General features: G+C 43.9%; 1 protein-coding gene across 1 annotated transcript in view; it reads right to left on the minus strand.

Annotated features, from left to right (window-relative positions):
* The window catches only part of NCKAP1L (NCK associated protein 1 like), a 1,588,380-nt gene that overhangs the window by 143,868 nt on the left and 1,419,146 nt on the right, over positions 1-25,366 (minus strand). The gene's annotated exons all lie outside the window — the stretch shown is intronic.

Genomic DNA, 25,366 nt, shown 5'->3' on the forward strand with positions numbered 1-25,366 from the left:
GACACGAGGCCGCAGCCGTGACTGCCAGCCTCCTCAACACAGGCCCCCTGCGAACCCAGCGTCACAAAACCACAGAGTTATGACTGCCTTCGGTGTACACTGCGGACAATTCAGATCGAATCGCGATTTGCAGATGACACAGTCCAGTAGGCAACAGACATTGCTACAAGTGCGGCCCACCTCGACCACGCATCATCGCTGGCTGCGCCCACGCTGAATGCTTCTGGTGCCACTAACTGTGCAGCCCAACTCAGCACCACGTGGCTGTGGGCCCTTGCTGGACGCTGCCTCCGGCCTACACTGAGGACAGCAGGGCTCAAAATTCAGAACGAGTCACGATTGCAGATGACGCAGTCCAGTAGGCAACAGACATTGCTACCAGTGTAGCCCTCCCGGACCAGGCATCATCGCTGGCTGTACACAGGCTGAGGGCTTCAGGTGTCTCTAACTCAGTGCACTACAATTCACTGGCACGTAGCCTTATTATGGCAGAATTCATTAGGCAAAAGACATTGCTTCAGTGCGGCCCACCCAGACCACGCATCATCGCTGGCTGCACACATGCTGAGTGCTTCAGGTACCGCTAACTCTGAGCAGCTCAAGTCAACGCCACATGGCTGTGTGCCCTTGCTGACTGCTGCCTCCGGCCTACACTGCGGTCATCAGGGCTAACAATTAAAATTGAGTCTTGATTAATTAATTGCAGAGTCCAGTAGGCAACAGACATTGCTCCCAGTGTGGCCCGGCCAGACCACGCATCATCGCTGGCTGTGCACACGCTGAGTGCTTCAGGTGCCACTAACTGTGCAGCTCAACTCAATGCCATGTGCCTCTGGGCCCTTGATGACTGCTGCCTCCGTCCTACACTGTGGTCAGCAGGGCTCACAATTCAAATTCAGTCTTGATTAATTGATTTGCGAGTCCAGTAGGCAACTAACTATAACGTCACTGAAACCTACATGTTTCGACAATGTATTCCATACATATTTCATCTTTTGTTCCATACTCCTACAGTGCGGTCAACAGGGCTCACAATTCAAACTCAGCATTGATTTATTATTTGCACAGTGACTTGTACTCTATGTCCACAGATTTTGTCAAGAGGAAGTGACAAAAAGCATTCCTCGATGTCTGTGCTGACTACTGCCTTCGATGTACACTGCGGACAGCAGAGCTCACAATTCAGATTGAGTCGCGATTGCAAATGACGCAGTCCAGTAGGCAACATACATACCATATCAGCCTCCACAATCTGCCGCTCTGACTTTGTACGTCATACCGATGCGCCGCTTCTTTTCTTTTTTCTTTTAAAAAACAACATGTTTCTTCCTTAGACTCTTTTAAAAAATTTGAAGGACTGCTTTGTTAAATTATAACACCAATTATGAGCTGCAGTTTAACTACGGGGTTTTTAAGTTGTTTGCTACTCTGATTGTATTGCCACCCCTTTTTAGGTCTCGCCTGGCTTTAGCAGCGTGCATAAGTTGCTCTCGCTATGCGAGGGCCTTTTGGAATCGATACAGATTCTGACTTGACTTGAAGCCCGCACCTGTTTCCCATTGGCTCGCGTCATCATTTAAGGTAAACAATGGCGCGTAATTGGAAATGTAACTTCTTGGTTCCCTCCTTGTCCACTTTTAGGACGGCTCATGTGGACAGGCCGATGCCATCTTTGCTCCCGGGCTCCTTGCAGCCGGACACCCTTCACACAACCCTAGTATTACATTTGGTCTGTGCACTCGCGTTATTTCTAAGATCTCTCCATGCACGCTCTCTCACATCTTGCACTCGCCACTCTTGCCCTTGGAGTGCAAGTTTCGCCATCTTTGTTCACGGGCTCCTTGTAGCTGGACACCCTTCACAAAAACCCAGTATTACACACGGTCTGTGCACATGCATTATTTCTACGAGCTCTCCATGCGAGCTCTCTCACAACTTGCACTCGCCGCACGTGCCCTTGGAGTGCAAGTTCCCCCAGCGATCCCCGACTCCTTACACAAGATGACACCCTTCAGCCAAACCCAGTATTACACACGGTCTCTGCACGCGCATTATTTCAACGAGCTCTCCGTGCACTCTCTCTCACAACTTGCACTTGAGTGTTTCCAGACCCTTCAGCAATGCACCCTGTGAATGCATGCGTGCGCCACGGTGTGGTCCCCATATGGACAGTATCCAAACCCTCGAACAGTGCATCCCTTGAATGCACGCATGTGTGTGCCCTGGTGTGTGTCCCATATGGACAGTGTTTCCATACCCTCGAGCAGTGCACCCCATTGATGCACGCAAGCGTGCGCCGCGATCCCCATATTGACAGTATTTGCGGGTCGTTCAACAGTGCGCCCTGTGAATAGCTGCATGCGTGTGCCGTGCTGTTCTCCCATTTGGCCTACCCCTATGCAGCCTCTCATCACCGCTGTGGATACCCGCTCCGTGTGTGATAAGAACCGGACGCTGCTGCATTCCTGGCATTCACCACATCACAAGCCAGGGGACGTGACTCAGGAGGCCCCGTCACGGGGCCTGCTCGGCGCTGTGCCCTGGTCCCGGCTGCCTGTCCTCAGTCACTCCCCAACCTCTGCTGGTCCTGGCACAGAGAGACGTGTGAAGTAAAAGGTCCATTGTGCTCTGGGACACTGACGTGCGCATAGGGGACCTTGACACGTGTCTTTCGGCTCTATGTAGTGCTTGATGCAGTGCTCTGCCTGTTTCTAGGCGCTATGAAGGTTTGAATCGCCCAAGATCACTGTGAGGTCAAGCAAGTTCAATGCACATGGACCCCGACTCTACAACTATTGGTTTCACCACTACTTCTCATCTTGTGCAGTTAACATTTGTTTTTGTAACACAGTGGGTGACATGAGACCCCCTCACCCACTCCCAGCCAGTCTTAACCTTCCAGTCCACACCACTTCGCATGCTGGGTTTTTGAGCCCGTACTTACACTTCAAGTCTGTGTTATGATATCTACATGCCGTTTTTTGTTATTTTCCTCTTTTGAAAAAAACAATAAAGAATTGAGATACAATAAGTAAACAAAACTAGCATTGAAAATGCAATAGGTCTCACCTTTGAGTAAGTTAAAGCCATTTGCTTTGCTAATGGTATTGTATAGCAAAGCAAATGGCTTTAACTTAATAAAAGGCGAGACCTATTGCATTTTTAATGCTTGTTATTGACAAGGTTTGGATAGAAGTGTCATCATAAAAAACAAATTAATAGATGTTGAAGGCAGACAAGGACCAACTAAATAAAAAACACTTTTGGGTTTTGATGGTATAAAGCCACAATTTCTTAATTATGAAGTATGGATTATGTTGAGATATTTGTAAATTTTTATGGTGTGCATTAGACGCCTCATTCCCTATCTACTGCAACACAATATATGCTTAGTCTCCCGGTCTTTATTCTCCTACAATTATTGCATTATTTACAGAGAGGCATATATTAATACATATGAAAGGCAAAGAGAGACCAACGGGCCATAAAAATACTTTCATCTGATAGTTATTACCATATAGTTTCCAAACTGTGTTCAAAATATAGCGCTGTTTGTCCATGTGAACACCCAGGCTTGTGAGTAAAGAATCAGCAAAGATTTGTTTCATGGAGGACCTAAACTATACTTATTCGTGAGCCATCACGCTCAGTATGGCCTGTCACATAAGCATTGTTGACAAAAATGAGAGTTGAAAATGTCTTCAGTGGTGTATCTTGGCATTTTTGTGGGCAGGTCTGCTCTAGGTTGACTTCTCCACCCACTTTATTGCAATTCTACTGTCCTGACACTCCAGTCTGATGGGTAGGCCATTGATTAATTGCCAGTTTTCCAAGGGGTTCAACGTACATAAGGTGCGTTTTTTTGTTATTTCGTTTTTTGAGCCTCTAATAGTATGAGCGTATGTTGCAATTGCTTGGATTCCGATTTAATAGTTGTAGTAACGAAACCTTATTAAGCAGAGTTGTTTTGGTTTTACTTCCTCTAAAAATTATCAGGGAAGTGATTATTTTTGTAATACCATGACAGATACATGAGTTAAGGTCCTAAAATGCTAAAACTGTATAGGCTGGGTGGAATTATAACCTAATGTATTTGAGTAGCGGTATACAACCTACTACAGTATTTGCCGAAAATAATTCCTCAGAATCTGGGAAACTGTATTTTATTCCTTCTCCTACATGAGATACACAGATTTTCCTCAATGTGCAATAATTTGTATGTCTTTTGTCTGTACATTTATCTGGTTAAGATTATGAGGCTTCACAAATTTTTCTTTTGAATTCAGAATCATCTATTTAATATTTCGCCAGAGTTTATCCATGAACTCAAAGTGATATCAATATTTTAATATGGCATTTCAGACCATACACATTTCATAGTGTAAACTTGTTAGCAAACGTTACTGTGGAGAACGCCCATTAGCAAACCTGTATGTGTACTACTTTTTTGTAATAAGTAAAAATGCTTGGCTATTTGAACACTTTGATGATTATAATGAATGCACTGTTCTTTATGATGCAAAGTACTTTACACATTTTTCGGGGCCCCAACTTTAAAGAAAATGCTCACTTGAAGAAGTTGTTTTGCTTCTTGGAGGATTTACAATATTTCTTTCTCAGGTGGTTTTTCTGTCTCACTGTTGGGCGCTTTACACCTATGTGGGATAAATTATTATAGCATACTTTTTGGATCGAAATTTTGAGAAATGAATGTACCTGCTAAAAATGTGTTATGTACAAGATTTGTTGAGTGAGGAGGTTAATGGTCAACAGGAATTAATGTTAACAAAAACGAAATCTTCATAAATTACCGATTATTTTGCAATACTCATACTTACTACAAACTGTTACCTCAAAGGCACTTTGACTGATTACTATAAGTCCTCCATTATTATACAATAGCTAGGCAAGAAATTTGTATTATGATGTGGGATGGACTTTTGAACTAACATGGAAATGGTCACCCTAGTTTCACTAGTTTTGCTAAATCACAGTTTCAAACATTATTAATTATACTATTGATGTCATTTGCCGGTTAATTTGCTCCTTCACAATTTTTAAACAATATCTCTAATTCTGTTGGCAATATTTTGGAAAAGGATATTGCCTAATTGTAACAAATGAGATGCAGTTTGCAGGTTGGACCACATGGTGCCTAAATGTCCAGTCATATATGAAGTTTCCCTAAATGTTTCAGCTTTATAGGAGTAGAGATTAAGCCAGATTTGATGTATGGTGTTTTCGCCTAAATAAGCCGAAGAACCTAATCGGATGTTTGTATTTATGGTCTCAACAGTTTCAAGATTTACTTTGCAAAGCCTCTTTTTGGAATGAATTGGAGGTTGGGAATTTTATGTTTAGAAAACTTCAAATAGTCCGTCTCATTAATCAATGAACTCAACTTTTTCAGAATATATTGGCAGTAATTTATTTTGTGTCCACTTCCCAAATAATTCCTGGAGCATTCCATTCCCTACCACCCCTCCATATAGGGAATCCGAGAGGCTGCACACAGTAGTCAAGAAACTGTTTTCTTCCACCAGCCTGGCACTGTGGTCCATGAACACAGTGTGTCTGTTGAGCCATTACTGTATGAGATTTGGTTGTGCAGGTGCTGCCCATGGTCCCAGAGGAGGCCCAGGCCATACTCTCCAAAGCTATCATATATGTGAGAGATGTAGCGATGTTCACAATCCAATGAGGGCTGGACAAGACCGACTCGCTGTGCAGATCAGTTACTATATCAATGGCCTTGCGACACCATGCCTGGTTGCGGATGACTGGCTTTTCTGGGGATGTCCAAGCATCGCTTATGGACATGGCCTTTGATGGCTCCCATTTCTTCGGTGACAAGGCGGACTCATCACTGGAGTGGTTCAAGGATAGCACAGTGCACCTTTTGCTTCTTTTGTGGCCATGGAAGGGTATTCCACACAAGCCTTTACATACCCAGGCACCAAGGTGTGCAAGCTTCCTAGCCTCTCAACGGACGAGGATGCAGTACCCACAGACCCCATGGATCGGGTAGCAAGAGGTCAGGCCGGTCCACCATGCCCCTGGCAACCTCCAAACCTCTATAGTTTGCCCTCCCACCATTATGCGCACCCAGTGAGAGGCGGGATATGCCATCACCTGCCCTACTGGAGGTCAACAACATTAGACCGCTAGGTTCTTCAGATTGTTCGAAGGTGCTACTCCCTCCCCTTCATGAGTTCCCCTCCACCCATGCAATCCACTTGCAACGGACTGATGGAAGACCATCTCTCCTTGCACCGCTAGTAAGCAGCAGCTTTCTTGGCCAAGGAAGCCACAGAGAGGGTGCCAATGCCAGAAGTAGGGTTTTGCACTTGGTTTAACATTCACAGGTTTGAGACCAGTTCAAGGGTTTTGACACTTTATAGTTTTTCTCCAAGTCCAACTTGAATGAAAATGGGTGTGCAAAACATGGCAGGAAAAGAGAACACCATGCACAAAAATAGTTGCAGAGGCGATGTTCGTACACTTTATTTCCCAGTTCACGATGTTAAAGTCAGAATCAAGTGTATATAACATGATTGAAAACTATGCACTGAATTTATTTCTCAAGCAATTTTTACATTCTATTCTAAGCACAACATTCAGAATAAGGCCGTTGGTCAGTATTTGAATCTGTGGTGTATTACACATAGACATCTATTTACAGCAAGCATTTAACTGAGTTGGGACCTGATGTATCAAAGAGTTTCACCCCTTCTGTGTCTATAGGTAAATGAGTTGATATATAGGGGCCTAAGTTACTTTATATGCAGTAGTCCACTCTCTTTCATATAGCATCAGATGTACTATAGCATTAAAGGTACTCAGGGGCTCATTTTGCTTAAGCAAAATGACATGTTTAAAGTATATTTTTTATTTAAGAGGATAGCATATACAAGCATTTAAAGAGATTGCAGTAATAAAATTCAGAGCCAGCAGTTAATATCACTTGAAGATCGTTAGCAATAACAAAATGTGTGCTTTGGAGACTGCTAAATGAATCAGCGGCTGAACGAATGTGCCGCTGTGGCAGAGCATCAGAGCTTGCACCACTTTCATTTCTGAACCAATCTCATCTTTCAAGCAGAATGTCTCACATATTGATTATTTAACTAACTCTTACATTTTCTTTTCGGGTTTGCACTCTGTTGTATATTCTATTGGCATGTTCAGGGGCCTCATTTGTATTTTGACGGACAGCCTGTCGTTCCACTATGGGGACGAAAGTAATTTACGTCATGGCTGTTCCTGTTAATACATTTTACTGCTTGGTACAAGGCTGCATCAGATTTCTTTTTGAAAATAAAAACAAAATAACGCTCCCCTCACCATGGGAGTCATCGCCCATGGTGGGGAGACCATTATTTGGATTTTTCTGTACTTTACAGCTAGGGTTTGCCTGGCGGTGACGGACAGCAAGCAATAGCTATATGTTTGCCCATCCTGATTGGGTGGGAGAACATATAGCCACTTCTCCAACGGCCATCACTCCATTGGGCCATCTGAGATATCTGGCCATGGAGGAGACAGAGTAGTCTCCACCGTGGCCCGCAATTAAATTTGGCAGGCTGACCACTATATTGGCAGGGAGGTAGCTCCATCACTGTTGCAACAGAGTACCCACTCTGCCAATATATGAATCCGGCCCTAAGTCTGCTATATGTCTATGAATTATCTTGTTATTTCTCAAGGAGCATAATGATAAGGATTATTGGATGGAAAAACTCTTTCTGAATAAATAAATAACATGGGGAGCTCTTTCTTTGATTGTCCAGTGCTTCTGGTCAGCCAGGACACTTTAAACCTACAGCCTGAATTTGAGGGTGTCAGTTCAATTTAGGTTGAATTCACCTTGGAACCTGGGAAAGAGACGACTGGGCATCTGGACTAATCTTTTAAATGCTAAAAGCAATTACCCCTTCGTCCGTGCTTCTTGTCCAAGTCATGACGTTTTGATGTGGCCCTGATCCCCACTACAGCCTCTTCCCATAAGCATGCCTTTTCAATAGACTTCACTATCGTCTTTTTTGTCCCTATTTGTCATGCAGTATAAACCTATCCTTCTGCTCTCAGTTCGCCCTACAGGTTCTGTTGTCATGATCGGCGATTCCCATAGGTATTTAAAAGAAATTGTGTCTATTGATTTATCGTTTGTTTTTAAACACATAACCAGGTCTGAGGCCATTTGAGTGCAGCACATGGTGAAGTAGTCCCCACTCATGTGCTGATCTGTGGCAGGTATCGGAGAGGTTTCAACGCAGCATGCCCTATGGATGCCTAAGATTAGAGCATTCCTGGTTTCATGCCATGCTTCCACGTGCATGTGTGAAATCAGGTGAGCACAGTGCTGCTTGTAACATTGCTTCACCTTGTGAGATGAGAATTTGTAACCAGGATAAAAAGGACCACAGCATCTAGCACAGTCTGAAGCAATAGTGGAGCCAGTGAAGCACTCCCCAGACTCTGAAATAGAAAATATGCTTTCCAAGTCTAAAGCGTAACTGGAAACCTTAAGTAAATATGCTGTAAATACTCTCAAGATTGAACCCTAAGAAAAAGGTAAACATTTCCAGTGGTATGGGTGATGACCAAAAAGACGGGCTTAAATTAATCTTTGTGCAAGGGCAGCAGTTGGTGGGTTTTCCTAAACACATAAAAGAGTTTCTGACTTTTCACAACCAACTTCCACAGGAATGAGATGAGTATTTACTCAGCACACTACATCAGTTATGGAGATTTTGCCATTTAATGATGAAATAAAACATGTATTGCTCAAAAAGCAGAAAGGTGCTGATAAAGCTTCAGCACCCAACACAAAGAGAGAGGAGGAGGTAAGAAGCCGTACACCCTCTTAGAGTCCCTGCTAACACAAAAGTACAGCTGCTATAGGCCTAAAACACAATTAGGGCCTGTGCATGGGCTAACGTCCAATAGATCACACTTGGACGGTCCCAGAAAACATGTACAGGTGCTGAAGAAGGATATACAAGAGAAAGGGGTAGGTCATCCTTATGGAAGAGGAAGCCTCACACACAATATTGTCCTGCTTCATGATCAGCAACCTCTCTCCACCCTGGAAGGATAATATCTCAGGGCGGACTCAACCTGCTGTTGGACCCGGCGCAGGAGGGAGTTCTTAAATAAGAGCTACTGGACAGTGAGGGGATCCAGGTCAGTGAATTAAAAATACATTAATGTATTCCAGCTATTTTGCCTCTATCTGTGAGTACAATTAAAAATATAGGGGTATATTAGCAAGAACCTTGTTAAAATTATTGCTGTTTTAGCGGCAAGAAACTGCAGCTAAAACGGCGATAATGGGTTTGCTAATATGCGTTATAGAATTCCAATAGAAGCCCAGGTTAGATGTGCAGGACATCTAACCTTTGTTTCTATTGGAATTCTATAACGCATATTAGCAAGCCCATTTTTGCAGTTTTAGTTGCAGTTTCCTGCCGCTAAAACGGCGATAATTTTAACGAGGTTCTTGCTAATATGCCCCATAGTGAGGCGGTGTTGTGAGAATATTTAATCACCCAGTCATAGAATCTAGGCCATCTCACTGTCCAGTAGATTTTCCCTTGTGGCTTTTCCCGTGGTTCTGCTTCTTTTGCACCCGTACATGTTTTTCTTGGCCCCTCCAAGTGTGATGAATTGGGCATTGGTCCGTCTGCACAGACACTAATTGTGTTGTAGGTCTACAGCAGCTGTACTTTTTGTGTTAACTGATAAACCTTCATCCACAAGTTTGTTATAAAAAAAAATATCTGTTACAAGACTTTGGTGAGAATTTTCCACAGGTTCCCAAGTTCAGTTCAATACTGGCCAGCATAGTTCTGCAGAGGTGTCTGTTCCAGAAGCTGTGGACAGAAAGTTTGCATATTGAGCAACAATTGTTTCTAATAAGGGTTGCTCTTACTCAGCTTTTACCTGTGAAGCCTCAGTGGACACCTTTAACTCCCTGTTTCATTGTCTGCAGGAGGTAGCAGATCCAACCTCTTTTGTGTCTGGCCAGGAGTTACCAAAACATTCAGGGGTGGTCAGCAGCTCTGTTTGTACTTTTTGGGTGGAAGAAGCATGTATAAATTTGCATGAGGTATGTAGAGCAGTAACCTGGTCCACTCCAAACATATTTGTTTCTCATTTAAGGCTTAGCATTCTGTATGAAGATTCTGTTAATTTTGCTTCAGGAGCTTTGAAAGCTACAATGAAGTCATTTTTTACTGTAAAAAATAAATTGTGTTTTGATGCATTAATAAATTGTATTGTCAGTGTAGACCTTAAACCTTAAATTATTAATTGATAATAATGTTAATTAATAAAGTTAATGTTAAGGTTTGTGTTTCTTACCTGGTCCTAATGCTCCTCAACACAGTCCTCCAATCATCCCTTTTCTCCCATCATTTTAAAAAGCCACCTTATATACCATTTATGTTTTAGAGAGGCAGGTAGAGGTGTTTATACTGTGCAACAAATGGCAAATGGAAAAAAGACTATCGTGTGGGAAGAAGGTGTCGTGGGGGAAGGGCCACCTCTAAAAGTCAGGACTGGAACGAGGAACAGAGGCACTCAGTGTAATAAAGATTACTGGTAAGAGAAACATTAACAATTAATTTGTCAACTGTTTTTCACTATATTTACAAGAAGATAGTCTTTTTTTGTTACTTTTAATACAGTTTAGTGACACTGTTGTGGCGCATTCGGTCACTCAACTTCTTTGGATGCATTGATCAGATTATACGATGGAAGGATCCAAGATTTAGCGGGTACACAAGCAGCCAAAAGCATCATGATCTGATTTCCCAGGGTCTCCTCTTCCTGGTAAATACTACTAGTCTCGCTCCACTGGCCGTTTGTCGAGCCTGAGGGGCCATCAGACATTTGCAGTTACTCATCGCCTGATGAATCAGAGTGGTCAGACATATAGAAGAAATGATCTCCTACGCCAGCCTACGGCAACTCTACAGCATCCATTATTTGCAGCTTACCGACATCCACTTTGATAGCCTCCGCATCTGAGCCAGCGGCTGTAGGTTCTAAGTGTCTTTACCAGAAGCAGCCCCCGGTGTTGTCTGCATTTGGAGTCCTTGCCCCCCCGGGGTATGTATTGAAGGATCACACAGGATGCTTTCCTGCCCCCAATGGGTCATTGCAGCCTCTGCCCTACATCCTGAGTACCCTGAATTCCCAAGGCTCACCTCGTTGAGATGCACAGTCAAGGCAGCATCCTCCATCAGGCACTCACCCTGCTTGGCACTCTTTCCCTTCCTGGCCGACAAGAAAATAGCAGGGGTAATTTTCTACCCTGGAGCCACAGTCCGACTATTCACGGATCCTAAAATGTTGTCAATAGCCGCTCCCTGTCGTTGTCTGTTCTGGGAGGTTTCCGGGGCTTTCGGCAAGTCAGTGCTTTTTCCGGCGGCGCGTATCTTGGCCGCTTGGGCGTTCCTTGGGGGCATCCTCCTCCCGGCCGCCCCACGCCGGTCCCCAGTCAAGACCCAATAGAGTCCGCGAGGGGGGGTTCCACACCAGCCAAGCACACAGGAGTACGGACCGGAGACCGCAGACCGCTGACCACTGAACTGTAAGTAAATCCCACAGCATTTCTCGCTGTATAGCGTAGGGATATGGTAATGTTAGCAGCAGATCAAACTCCTTATTGCCATACTACTAGTGGGACGTGGGGGGAGGCAATCGACAGCGAGAGCTCAGTCGACCGGCAGAGCCGTCATCATCTTGCCTCCTCCGAGTCTGAAGAGGAGACCCCGGGAAATCGGATCATGACATCTGGCCCAGACGCAGTACAGAAGAGGGAACCTACGTCCATTCCTTGGGAATCAGTGGGCGTAGCCACTGCACCTGCCCAGGAACAGCCGCTCTCTACAAATCCGGGAACAGGCAGAGCCTCAGGGGGGTTAACGACACAAGATCAGCGCAATCTATCAGAGCATCTGGAATATATCTCCCTGACCGTTATCTATGAGACAATTATGTCACTTAGAGATGAAACTCGGGCTGAGAGTCAGAAAACGCAAGGCACCTGCTGAAAACTTCATAATTCACTTTGTCGAATGGCCAAGTCTTGCTCGCAGTTTGCAGGGAGGATATCTGAAGCAGAGAATAGGATCTCTCCACTTGAGGACGAGATGACTGACCAGAAAGCGGCCACAGATGCTTGGGCAACCCAGAAGAGTGACATTGGTTGAAAGCTCGAGGATATGGAAAATTGCCTATGGCACAATAATTTACGAATTCTTAGGGTACCGGAAGGTGTGGGAGTTAATTATGGGACTTTTCACAGAAGCTTTCCCTGAGCTGACACAATGGGCATGGGACATAGAGGTGCAATGGGCCCACCGGTTTCTTTTTCGGTTAAGTAATCATGCAGGGCCTAGCCACTCTACTTCACGATCTAGAGCAATACGGATATGTCTCTCTAACTTTTTATCTAGGCAGGCTTAGTACGATCAGGCTAGACCAGACAGGAAGAGAAAGGGAAATAGGTTTGAGTTTTTTGTGCGCCCTGACTACTGTCACACAACGGTAGAAAAAAGATGGCAGCTTCGGCAGCTAATAAACCCATTTCAGGGCAAAGGAGCTCAGGCATTTCTTTTGAACCGAGCTAAACTCAAGATAATATATGCTAAAGCTAAGGAATTTTTACTTGATATCATACCTAGAAAAGGGGTCAGAAGTAGATAAAACTATATAGAGTTACTCTGTGTAAACCGGAGGCAGCATTATATTTCTAACTCTAGCTTGCGGGCTTTAAAATGTGCTGTGCTCTAATTTCTTTTCACATTGGGTATGTCTTGGGTGAACTGGGAGGATGGGGGGCGATTGATGGGGTTGCAAGGCTCTTCATCATTCTAGGCCTACAGGTCTTGCAGCCTCTATGTTGGGGGATGGCAGGGGGAGTCTCCGCTGGCAGAGGAGGCATCGGGGTGGGTGAGGGGGATGGGTGAGGGGGGTGTCTTTGGGAGTTGGGATACTGCCACACGGGCACCGGGGGTGAAAAGTGAATATAAGCCAATAAACGTGCTAAAGCACACAAGAGGAAAAATACGAGATTTTTTGTCCCTGTCAATGCAGATATAAAGTTGGTTAATGATGAATGTGTTGTCTATATGCTCGATTAAATGTACGTGGTCTTAATGTTAGGGCCAAGCGGCAAAGAGTAGCTCAGGAAATTAGAATAATGTCCCCCGATGTGGTCTGTCTTCAAGAGACGATTATTCCTTGGAATAAGCACAAGGTGCTAAGGAAGCTAGGGTACAAGCTTTTGGTATGTACTTTGCAAGGGACTACTACAAGAAATGTGGCCATTCTTGCCAGGAATAATATTTTAATGGTTTTCAAAAGTCTTGCAGATAAATGCGGCCACTGGGGATACTGGAATGTATGGTTGCCAACAAGATTACAATATGCTCTGTGTATGGATCTAACTATGATGAAGTGCAGACTCTAGAGCAGAGGTCTTCAATCTGTGGGGTGCGCACCCCGGGGGGGGGGCGTGGATGGGTTCCCAGGGGGGGCGCAAATCACTCAGCAAATACATGTAAATGAAGATGGTCTGGAAATATGGCGTGTATTTGCTGCATTTCCAGGCTGTCTTCATTTATTCCGAGCCCTTGTAACGAAAGTGAGAATTGAGATGGGGGCAGGAGTCAGTGAGTGTGCTAGCAGGGTCAGTAATCAGATTACACTTCCAGAATATAAAGTGCTCCGCACAGAAAATCACTTTCTGATAAACTAGGTAGCAAATCAGAAACTTTTTGCTTTCCTGCTTGAGGTGGTGTGCATTTTGCAGGCTAGCAAACTAATTGAGGAGAAAATACATATGGTAGAAACATTATGTTCAATGTAGTTACATACTCTGGGAAAGCTGTACGTTTCTTTAAAATAGAGGCGAGCCAGAGCCGAGGGTCTGGCTCGCATCCTAGAGCCTGTGCAGGTGCCAAGCACTGAAAATATTTGCTAAGTAAATCATACAACAACCATCAAGTAAAATATGATAAGGCCTCCTCAAAATTCCTGAAAGTGTATTTCTTTAACTTGTCAAAGCTTTGACATTAATAAGGCACATTATATTCCGCAGTGAAAAGTACTTATTAAAAGTGATAGTTTTGTAAAACTGGTCATCTGAACTCACATTTAAAAGTGCTTTCCTACGCGATAGTGAAGAAAACCATTTTAGTGAAATAAATGATTTGCCTAAGATCATACAATTTGATAAGTGAGGAGCCCGCGATTTATCCAGGTTTTCTGGTTACATTTTTGCAAATCAGCAGAAAATGCGTATCTATTTGCTTTTCCTTTATGTTAAGGGTTTGTTTTTACCTCTTACTTAATTTTTCAGCAGTTTTTAAATACAGCGTGAACTCGACCAGAGATGGCCGAGCGTTTTACATGAGCACTAGTTACATTACACAAGGTTACATGATTGTTTATAGGCACTAGGAGAATAAGTGATTTGACCAGAATCACAGGGTGTTGAGCAGACGCAGAGACTCGCACCCGGATCGCCACTTCCACATTATGCAGGTCTATCACTAATGCCAGATCCTGGGTAAAGGGAGGGAGGCAGGTAGAAGTCACATGAAAGCTCTGCTCCTTATGGGCTCGATCTTCCAATAGGACCTCGAGCTGAGCCAGAGCACGGATACAGACTCGCGCCTTCAGTGGCTCGCCCATCTATACTTTCAACTCAACAAACTTGTGGGATTTGTGATGCATATTAGAGCACACTGTTCAAGTCAATTAAATATTCTTCTGCTTGTTGTTGCACATAGTTGGCACAATTCACAACTCTTTTATGCATCTATGTCCAACAGCGCTGCAAAAAAATAAAAATATATATCTGTTGTTTAAGTCCAAGTCTATGGTTCATATATTGACAATTCGCTGACAACAGGGCGACCATGAGAGATGTTCCTAATTTCAGACTATTTGCATTCCGAATTGGCCTAGTGCTTTGTGGCCCTCTGAAAATAACACTAAACATCTTTTCTATGTATGGCATCCATTTTTAATTGGACATAAGTTGGATTTTTCAACATCCCGTTGATTCGAACCTCTACGTCCACTTTCATGTGTGTAATCCATCACCTCCCCAGGATTATTTTTCAGTAATCTCCCAAAAAGTTCCTTTTATCACAACCCCCTTTACCTCTTGTCATCATGTTATCCTTCTAGGACCTATACCTCTTAAATCTGTCACACAAAGAACTCGTTGGAGACTGAAACATAATCATATTGAGAAGAATTAAGGAACTAGGGGGTATCTTTACAATAAAGTTGCATGGTGAAGCTTGTTGTTAAACCGTGAAGGCTAACAACATGCTCCTTCACTTTAGAAATGCAGGGCTGCGCCATATTTACAAGAATATGGTGCAACCCTGCGTTTCCCCCTGCGCTGGTGCTAAATTTCGCTGTCTAGCACCTACGCAGGCACCATAGTGCAAGGCTGTCTGTGTTGAGGGTAAGATTGGTTATGTCAGAGGTCTTCAAACTGTGGGGTGTGCTCTCTGTGGGAGTATGGATGGGTTCCCAGGGGGCGCAAATACCTCTGCAAATACATACCGCCCACTCTTGCTTATTGAGCTTCCCTCAGGGGTACATTTGTCCTGTAATCTGTGATTTTTTTTTTGTGCATTTTAGTCATTCCTTCCATGCATATTGTAAAGCGCTCTGATATCCCTTGGGATCTTGTTCGCGGTATATAAAACTTTATAAATAAATGAATAAATGTAAATGAAAATGGCCTGGAAGTACAGAGTGCATTTGCTGCATTTCCAGGCTTCATAAAGGGCCATTCATCAGTGCAGCAGGTACTGTTGCCAGGTGTGTTAGTGGCCACTGTTAGGTATCATTAATGAAGCAGATGCTGCAGGGCAGGGGCACAGGGGTTTGAGTGGCCCACTGCTTCACAATTATGACTGTCTTCCTTTAACCCGTTAAGTGCCGCCATTGGCCGTTGAACGTTCGGAGCACTACCTGGCTGGTGCTGCGCACGTTCAACGGCCGACGCAGCCCCGCCCGCTCTTTAAAACGGCCGCACTGTTGCGAAAAAACGGCCGCGGTTAACGGGTTAAAAAAAGGGGAATGGGACCTTATTTTCCTTTCTAGCATCTTGACTGAGGGCAACCTTGCAGAAAAAAGGGATACAACATGTTGGAGCTCTTTTTTTCGAACAGGACAGAGAGCCCGTTTCAAGGTTTGAGTGATGGTCAGGTATGATGGGGAAGAGTTAAAAGATGCAGAGGAGATAGCCTGCTACTCAGAACTGCAGTTCTCATTAGTGCAGTAGGGGTAGTTGCATTGGGGTCCAAGAATGTGAGGGGCTCACAAACACCCCAAATAAGGGGAGCAGTATTTTTGGGACATTGCATATTTTTGTTTGATTAATTCTGCTGTGTTATAAGTCTCATATCTGGTGTGGTTCATGAACTATGGATAAAGTACTCCTGAAATCATCTCATAAGCCCCGCTCTCCCAATCCTTGCCTTAAAGTTTTGAAGGGGGGCCGAGCTCAAAACATTTTGCTTAGGGGGCTCAGAGCAAAAAAAGTTTGAAGACCTCTGCTCTAGAATATTTGTATACAGAGTTGGCCTCTTGGGCATCCCCTTTGATACTGTGATGGGACTTCAACATTCAGCTGGAAGAAGTTACCCGGGGTGTTGTTGGAGACAAGTATCTAGGTAGGAAGCCCAAGGTCTATATGGTCTTGAAGCAGTTTATCTATGAGCACAGCCTAGCTGATGCTTGGCCCAGGTTAAAACACCCGGATCCAGGGTATAAGCACTAATCTTGCCCGTATCAAAATGTAGCCAGGCTAGATTACTTTTTTGTCACTAAAACATATTCAGCAGAGTCACATATACAGATATTTCCTAGAATAACTTTGGACCATGATCAACTGTTCTTAAAACTTTTAATACATGGAGCAGTATGGCCTTGTGCATCTTTGTGCTTTGATAGGAAGCTATTGCTTCATGAACAATTTATCTGTCATATACGACAGTAGTTAAATCAATTCTTGGCCTTCAATCGAAACTCCACTAAATGTGGCATAGTGTGGGATGCTTTAAATGCAGGGCTCAGGGGCGCAATCTTGAGCTTTCGATTATATGTTAAAAAGCAACAGAGGCAGTATATACAGGGGCTACATGAAAATATAGCTAGCTAGTACTATGATTTTTTTTTAAAAAGACAAAACCTCCATGATACCAGGGCCGTGTAGACCCATTTCAGTTTTAAACTGTGATGGGAAAACATATGCAAAAATGTTAGCCAAACGACTCTCCCGAGTAATAGCTTTCTTGGTCTCTGTCCGCCAGCATGGTTTCATTCCGGGAAGAGGCATGGTCAATCAGATTAGGAGAGTAGTTACTATGCTGAACTCCATGTGGAGTAGTTCTACTCGATACAGAGAAGGCATTTGACCATGTCTCGGGCGTTTTTAAGGGCAACTATGCAATGGCAAGGTTTTGGGCCGGGCTTTATCCAAGCAGCCAGAATGATGTATAGATCTCCTATGGCTCGAATATGCTCGCTGGGGCTTGAATCTAATCTTGTGTCAATATCAAGGGGTACCCGACAACGTTGTCCTTGTTTCCCTCCACTCTTGACCCTCTACATCAACCCAGGTTTATATATCAGCGTATGCTGATGACATTGCGGTAGTCTCGTCGGAGCCAGCTAAGTTGTTGATAGAGATTTAAAAATTAGCAACCCTATTCGGGAAAATATCTGCGTGCAAGTTAAATATAGCTAAGACACAAGTAGCATGTACAGATCAAGCACTCTTTAGTGATTCTAGGGTTACGGAGGACACAACATACCTGGGGGTACGTATCAATGCATGCTTGGATAAAATGGTACGGCCCAAGAGGGACCCGATGGTGCGCAAATTTAAAAGGGATTTGGACAGAATGGAAGGCTTACATTTGTCAATGGTGCGAAGATGTAATGTCCTAAAGACAAATATTCTACCAAAGGTCTTGTATTATTTTAGGTCGGTACCCCTGGAACTTACGGGGAAGCAACTCCAGAAACTTCAATCCATATGTAGCAGTTTTATGTGGGCTCAAGGCAAACCTTGTCATGCAATGAAATATATGACCCTACCACGATCTCGAAGAGGTTGGGCTGTGCCTAATATTCTGTTTTATTACTGGGGATGCCTACTTCAATACATGGGTATTTTAATGGTTGGGGAAGGAAAGAGTAAGGTACAAGAGTTCCCGCATATCTTTCAAATGCTGCTAGGTTCCAAAGCAGAAAGGAGCTTTTTTCAAAATCTTGAGCCTGGCTATTATAAAAAAAAACAGCTTCAAGGTGGTTCAGGCTGCTCATAAGGCATGGCTCCAGGTTCGGAGGTACCTATAGATCAGTGGGCTCAATATTTTTACGCCCATCTCTTCTTCAACACTGCCTCTTTCCATCTTCTCTGATACCACGATGACCAGATGGAGACGGAAGGGTATCTTGACCATGGGAGATTCAGTGGAAAACAGTGGTGTTAGGGCCTGCTCTTCGTTGGTGTCTGAATATGATCTCCCCGAAAAATGTTTTTTTTTTTAATACCTGCAGGTCTGGGATTATTTGCTAAACAAAAGTGGATATAGCGCGCCTGGCCCAAAAAAGTAACCCTTTAGAGATAGTTAGGAGGCGTGGAAGGAAATCTGCTTTATATCAAAGCCTTGTTGAAACACGAAGCGACAACTTGGAGGTGCAGAATCTAAAATGAAACACCAGATTATCCCAGGGAGGTAATATTCTACAAGATTCAATTGCACTGGCTGATAAGCTTCTGATATCCTCCAGCCTCAAAGCGCAACAATATAAAACTATGTTCAACTTATATTACACTCCAGCTAAATTGTACGATGGGGTGGATCAAATGAGGACAAATGCACACGGTGTGAGATGGATCAGGCTGACAGTCTGCACATGTTTTATGAATGTCCAGGGTTGAGACAGCTGGTAAATAGGATGGAGGCCTTTTTGACGGAGGTTACAGGGGCACAGATTGTGATAACACCTTCGGTTATGCTGCTGGGTGTTCTGGAGGATGCAATAGCAGCTCCGGAGATGTATGCATTTAGGTATTTAGGGGCATATTACCAACGTTAAGCGATATTTATCGCTAATGATGCTTAGCAACGAATTTTTTACCGCTAAGCATCGTCAGAAATTATCGCAGATAAACCTTGCTATTATCAAGGTTTATCGCAAATGCGATAAAAAACGGCCGCAATGCATGAATATCGCTGAAAAGTCAGCGATATTCATGCATTACCGAGCTAATGCTCTTAGCCATGTTATCCACCTCCCATTGGATAACATGGCTAAGAACTGCTCAGGGCAGGTGTTAGTTTTTGGAGATATTCGCGCTTAGCGCGAATATCTCCAAAAGTTGGTAATAGGAGATAGCGATGTTAGCGACTGTTTCCAGTCGCTAACATCTTGGCACGCCCACTTTGCATGTCATTAGTGATAAATATCACTGACATGCAAAGTAGGGCCCAAGATGGTCGCTATCTCCTACTAGCGGTCGCTAACTGGTGTTAGCGACAGCTAGGTAATAGGGAAATAATTTTATCTCCGCTTTCTTGGCTTTTAAAGCCAAAAAAGCGGAGATAAACCCCCTTGATAATATGCCCCTTAATATTCATAGCTGTGGCTGTGGCTAGATTGTGCATAGCATCACTTTGGCGGCAAAAAGAACCCCCAACGTTCGAAAAGTGGAAAGGGAGGCTATATGCTATGTGTAATCTGGAACATAGTTTATACGCCCTTGAAGGGCAACAGAAACGGAGATTTGGTTTTAAGATCTGGGGGGCCCTAGTGGATCATTTAACTCCTACAATGACCAGAATATTATGGTTGGCTCTTTTTTGGACCTTTTTTGCGTTTCTGTAAATGTATATTGTCAGTTATTGGCTTACCAAAAATAATGTGATTTTTTTTTAAAGCAGCCACAAACAATTATTTGGGTCTCTTCATTAGGGTGCAGCTTGAGTCCTATGGCACAATGAACACTGGACCTATATGTGGGCATACCTGTCACACTAAGGAAAACAAAATAGCGATTGGTGAATTGTTTGAATTAATCTGGTTTGCAATCCAGTCCAATGTTTATTTGCCCATCATTTCAAATTAGGTAAAAGCCAGCCACATGCAAATCAGCCTTGGTCCTGCTCCAATGAACAAAGTCCTGCCCAATGTGCCATATGTTCTCTCTCTTTTTTTTATAAACATTTTTTATTGATTTTATTGAGTTTGCTATTTGAAAAGGAACAAAGCCTATAAGGCCGACAAAGATCCAAATAATGACAAAATAACTGTACAAAAAGAAAGGAAAAAATTGAAAGAAATACAGGTGTCTGCACATTCAGCCCCTCCACCCCCACACGCACCAGACATCAATTGATCAAAATGAAAATAAACAGATAATAGGTAATATCCCACATTCACCAGACCACCATCAACGTGTAAATTCCTTGATTCCAATGTTGAGCAGTAGACACATTGTTCAAACAGGTTCCAATTCAATTCCATGGTGTTCCGCCCAAACCTGACATATCTTGTGGTGATTCTGTGGGTGACCCCGAACCTTATACATTGCCACCTCCTACCCCATACCATGGTCCATACCATTCTTCCACACGGCCAATGACAGAGGGGCAAAGACTTCCACTCCTGTGCTATTTCACGCTTAGCTAAGGTAAGGCCTAGATATAGGAGAGACAATCAATATCTATTACCACCTAAATCACTAGTGAAATGTAGTAAGGTGAGTTTTGGGTCCAAGGGGATCGACCAGGTGAAAGCTCCGCCCAGAAAGGCCTTCACCCCACACCAATCTTGCTATACAGCTGCGCAGCTCCACACTGTGTGAATAAATGTGCCTCTCTCTGCGCCACACCGAAGACATGTTGGGTATGCCTCCACACCCATGCTCCAGAGTTTGTATCATGTAAAGTATATTCTGTGAGGATAATTAAACTGAATTAGAATTTTGAGGCCAGCAGCTATTGAGGCCATTCATGGTGCATCCAATGCCTCAGTTCAGTCCTTATTCTCAAGGACCCCAACATATGGCTCCCACGTAGCCCTGAGGGCCCAAAACACGTCAGGTTGATTGGACATTAGTGTTTTCTATATCTGTGCCACCTTGTAGTCCCCCAGATCTCCCATCAGTAGTTCACCTTCCACTGGATTGAATTCAGGTAGCTGCAGGTCCGCTAATTATGGAGTCAAGGTATGACGTACCTGGAGATGCCTATGGAACGGGCTACATTGAAGTTGACATTCTGTTTGTAGAGTTTAAAATGACTTTAGGATTGTCCCAAGCATTACATTCAGCAGTGTGGAGATCCTAATGAGATCCAGCTTACGAAAACCTTCCAGTGTGGTTACCTGCAAACGTTGGCTACCTTTCCACAGCGACATCCATTCCGTCAATTTATTCCACCACCCCATCTGTTGGAGAGTGGAGCGCTGCAACTTAAAGACTATGCTTGGCACCCGGGGATAGGCTCTTTTTGTCCCTGCCACCATACAATTGAGAAAGGATATGTGTGTCTTCCATCAGGCTGCCGTATAAGTAAAATCGATTATGAAGTTAATGTGCCTACTGCTGAAATGTGCATGTTCATAGTACAGAAATGGGGGTCTTTATTTGGCAGTGGCTTGCACCCAGTCCAAGTACAGACCCTTCCTTCCAGTCAGGGTAAGGGAGTTACACACCCAGGATAACCCCTGCTCACCCCCTTGGTAGCTTGGCATGAGCAGTTAGGCCTGTCTCAGAGGCAGTGTGTAACGCATTTGTATATAAAACACAGTAACACAGTGAAAACACTACAAATGGACACCAGACCAGTTTGGAAAAATAAGCATACTTTACTAAACCAAACAAGACCAAAATTACAAAAATCCAACATACATAACACAAAATATCACTTTCAAAAGGTTTAAGCAATTCTGCCCATGGAATTCTACTGCTTCGCTGAAAAAATCCAAGACGAGAAACAGCCTCAAAGGAGGAAAGCGTCAGAAAACACAGCGATGCTTTGGTTCTTGAGTCCCAGTGGAATGGAGGCATCAGTTCTACTGCATGCAGGAGAAGTCTTGCGTCGATTCCTTACTGTGAGGAAAGGAAATGTGTCTATTTCCAAAGGCGACTACTTTGGGCAAGGTGTTGCGTTGGAAACTTGGTGCACAGGTTTGATGCGTGAAAAAATCCAACGCTCCTGATCGAAGTGGTGGCGAAACAAGCACTGTGTTGATTTCCACAGCCGCAAACGGGTGATGCGTTGATTCCTTCAGTCACACAACAGGGCCAGCATCGAAGTCAGATCGGGGGTCTCGGAAGTCAGAGACTCAGTGCTATGGACTCGTGCTGAGGCGATTCGTCAGGCGTGAACAGGTAGATTTTTCAGCTACACTGAGGCAATGCATTCGTTTTTTCAAACGCACAGCAAGCTTGCCGTGAGAAAAACAGTGCTAAGAGGGTAATACATGGATTTTCAAGACTTAAAACAGCCGAACCACCTCCAAGGGCCCAGAACTGGAATTGGCACCACCTGGTAGGGCAGAACTTCCAGTAGTGGAGTGCAGAGATGCTGCAGATGACGTCTTTGATGGCCCTGAGACTTAGAAACATGAAGCAAGCACACACACGCCCTTGGAGAACCTTGGAAAAGCAGGATACAATACGTATACCCCTTTTGGCCTTTGAAATAGGCATACTTCAAAGGAAAGTCGCTGTTGCCCACAAGATCCTGCCTTGGCTTTAGACACACTACAGGGGGGCAAAGGCAGCATTGTGAGAAATCAGGCACATGCTCACTTTGTCTGACTGTCTAGAGTGAATGCTCAAACAACCCAGCTGTCATTCTAAACCTGACATTGGTTTGACATGCAGGCAGTGGCACCGGATGGTAAAGCAAGAAAATGCCCATTTTCAAAGACAGAATTTAAAAACCACCCTTACTAAAAGATGTATTTTTAAAGTCTGAGCTTAGGGAGCCAAAACTCCAAATCTCTATCACTTCCCAATTGAAAGGTACATTTGTAAAATGTTACAAGGCAGCTCCAATGATAACCTATAGGCGCCTTACCATAACCTTACCATAGTGAAAAATGAAATTGCCAGTGTTTCGCTATCAGGACATAAAAAACACATCAGTACATGTCCTACCTTTTGCATATACTGCACCCCGCCCATGGAGATACCTTGGGCCTACCTTAGGGGTGCCTTCCATGTAGAAAAAGAAAGGATTGGGCCTGGCAAGTGGGTTCACTTGCTAGGCCGACATGGCATTTAAATCTGCACTCATTGACACTGCACTGGCAGGCCTGAGACATGTTTGCAGGGCTACTCATATGGGTGGCACCAACAGTGCTGCAGGCCCACTAGTAGCATTTGATTTACAGGCCCTAGGTACAAACAGCGCATTTTACTAGGGACTTACCGGCAAATCGAATATGCCAATCACGGATAACCATTTATAGTCTCAATTTCACAGGGAGCATTTGCACTCTAGCACTGATCAACAGTGGTAAATTGCCCAAAATACACAAACCAGCAAAAAGCGAAGTCCAGAAAACAATAAAAAATACAGAAGGTAGAAGAAAAAGGACAGGGGGAACCAAGCCAAGGAGGCCAGGTCTAACATGTTTCCCCTCCAACTGAAAGTTGGGAGAACTACCCATCCTCCTGAGATTTCTCATCACTATGGTGGATGAATCTGGACAGACCATCAGGTTTAACGTGTTCCACCATAAAGTCCATCCCCTGTAGGGAATTGGACCACCTCAACAATGGCTTCTCACCCCTCATCTGCATTAACCATCTGAACCTGGAAGTTAGTCCCAAACAAGTCGGGCCTTAGCTTCTTCAGTGCCCAGACCACAGCAAAAGCATCCCTTTCAATTGTGCTTCTCCTCTGTTCCCAGGGAAGTAACAGCCTGCTGATGAAGGGCACAGGTTGGTCTAGGCTACCTTCATTTAGCTGTGCTAGAACTGCCCCATATCATGCTCTGAAGCATTTGTTTGCACAACAACTTCCTTGGAGAAATTGATGTTCTTGAGCATGGGCGCCGTGCACATGGCTGCCTTTAGGGCATCTAAAGCGGTCAGATGAGCCTCAGTCCTTATGACTTTCCTGGGCTTCTTCCTGGAAGTCAGCTCAGTCAAGGGGGCAACAATGGTGCCATAGCCCTTGACAAATCTCTTGTAACAACCAATGTCACTTTAAATACACTTATCACCACCTTACTTTGCTTTCACCTGGACAGTCTTGCAAATATGTCTACCCATGTTCTGGTTGTAAATGTCCAATAACAAAAACTTGTTTGCAAAATATATTTGTGTTCTCTTTTTCTTAGAGGGGTGTTTCAAATAGTGTTTGCTTTATTGCGCGCTTCTGAGTCATTCTCCCTCAAATTGATTGAGCATAAATATGTGTTTGTACTTTTTGTTGAATTAATCTTGATACACAAAGCAATTGTTGTTCTCCGACAGAGCCATTGTAGCTTTTTGAATGGAGCTACCTTAGGCCTACTTTAGGGAGGCCTTATATGTAGAGAAAGGGAAGATTTGGCCCTCGAAAGTGGGTGCACTTGCCAGGTTGACATGGCAGTTTACAACTGCATTCCCAGACACTTCAGTCGCAGGCCTGAGACATGTTTGCAGGGATATTTATGTAGATGGCACAATCAGTGCTGCATGCCCACTAGTAGCATTTGATTTACAGGTCTTGGACACACACAGTGCACTTTCCTAGGGACTTACCAGTAAATCAAATATGCCAATCATGGATAACCCATCATAATCACAATTTACACAGGCAGTGGTAAAGTGCCCAGAGAGCAAACATAAGTCCAGCATATAGTAAAAAATACAGGAAGAAGAGACAAAAAGACAGAGGAAGCCACACCAAGGATGCCAGGTCTAACACAAACACAAATAATTTAATGTGCAATTTCATTAACCCTTGTCGCTGTCTTACTGGTATTATAGCCTTTGGGCTATGTGCTGTGGGACAGCTCTAATAATCTATGAGTACTGGCATATCGCACAACCTACAAGTTGAGTTTGAAGTGCTTTATAAACATTTTGTGATACTGGGGTGTACTGCAAAACCAGACTGATATGTACCGTAAGAACTCTGTGTATCTTTCTATACTGATATATTGGTGTAGGGAGTAAAGCAGGATTGAGGTGCTTTTTAAGAGTTGTCTGCATGTTTTATGTTTCCACTATTGCTCGAACAGCCAGGTCTTGAGTAGTCTCCTGAAGGCGAGATGGTCCTGGGTCAGCCGAAGGTGGGTGGGGAGG

Source organism: Lissotriton helveticus, chromosome 1_1, assembly GCF_964261635.1.
Source record: "Lissotriton helveticus chromosome 1_1, aLisHel1.1, whole genome shotgun sequence".
In the NCBI taxonomy this organism is placed as follows: Eukaryota; Metazoa; Chordata; class Amphibia; order Caudata; family Salamandridae; genus Lissotriton; species Lissotriton helveticus.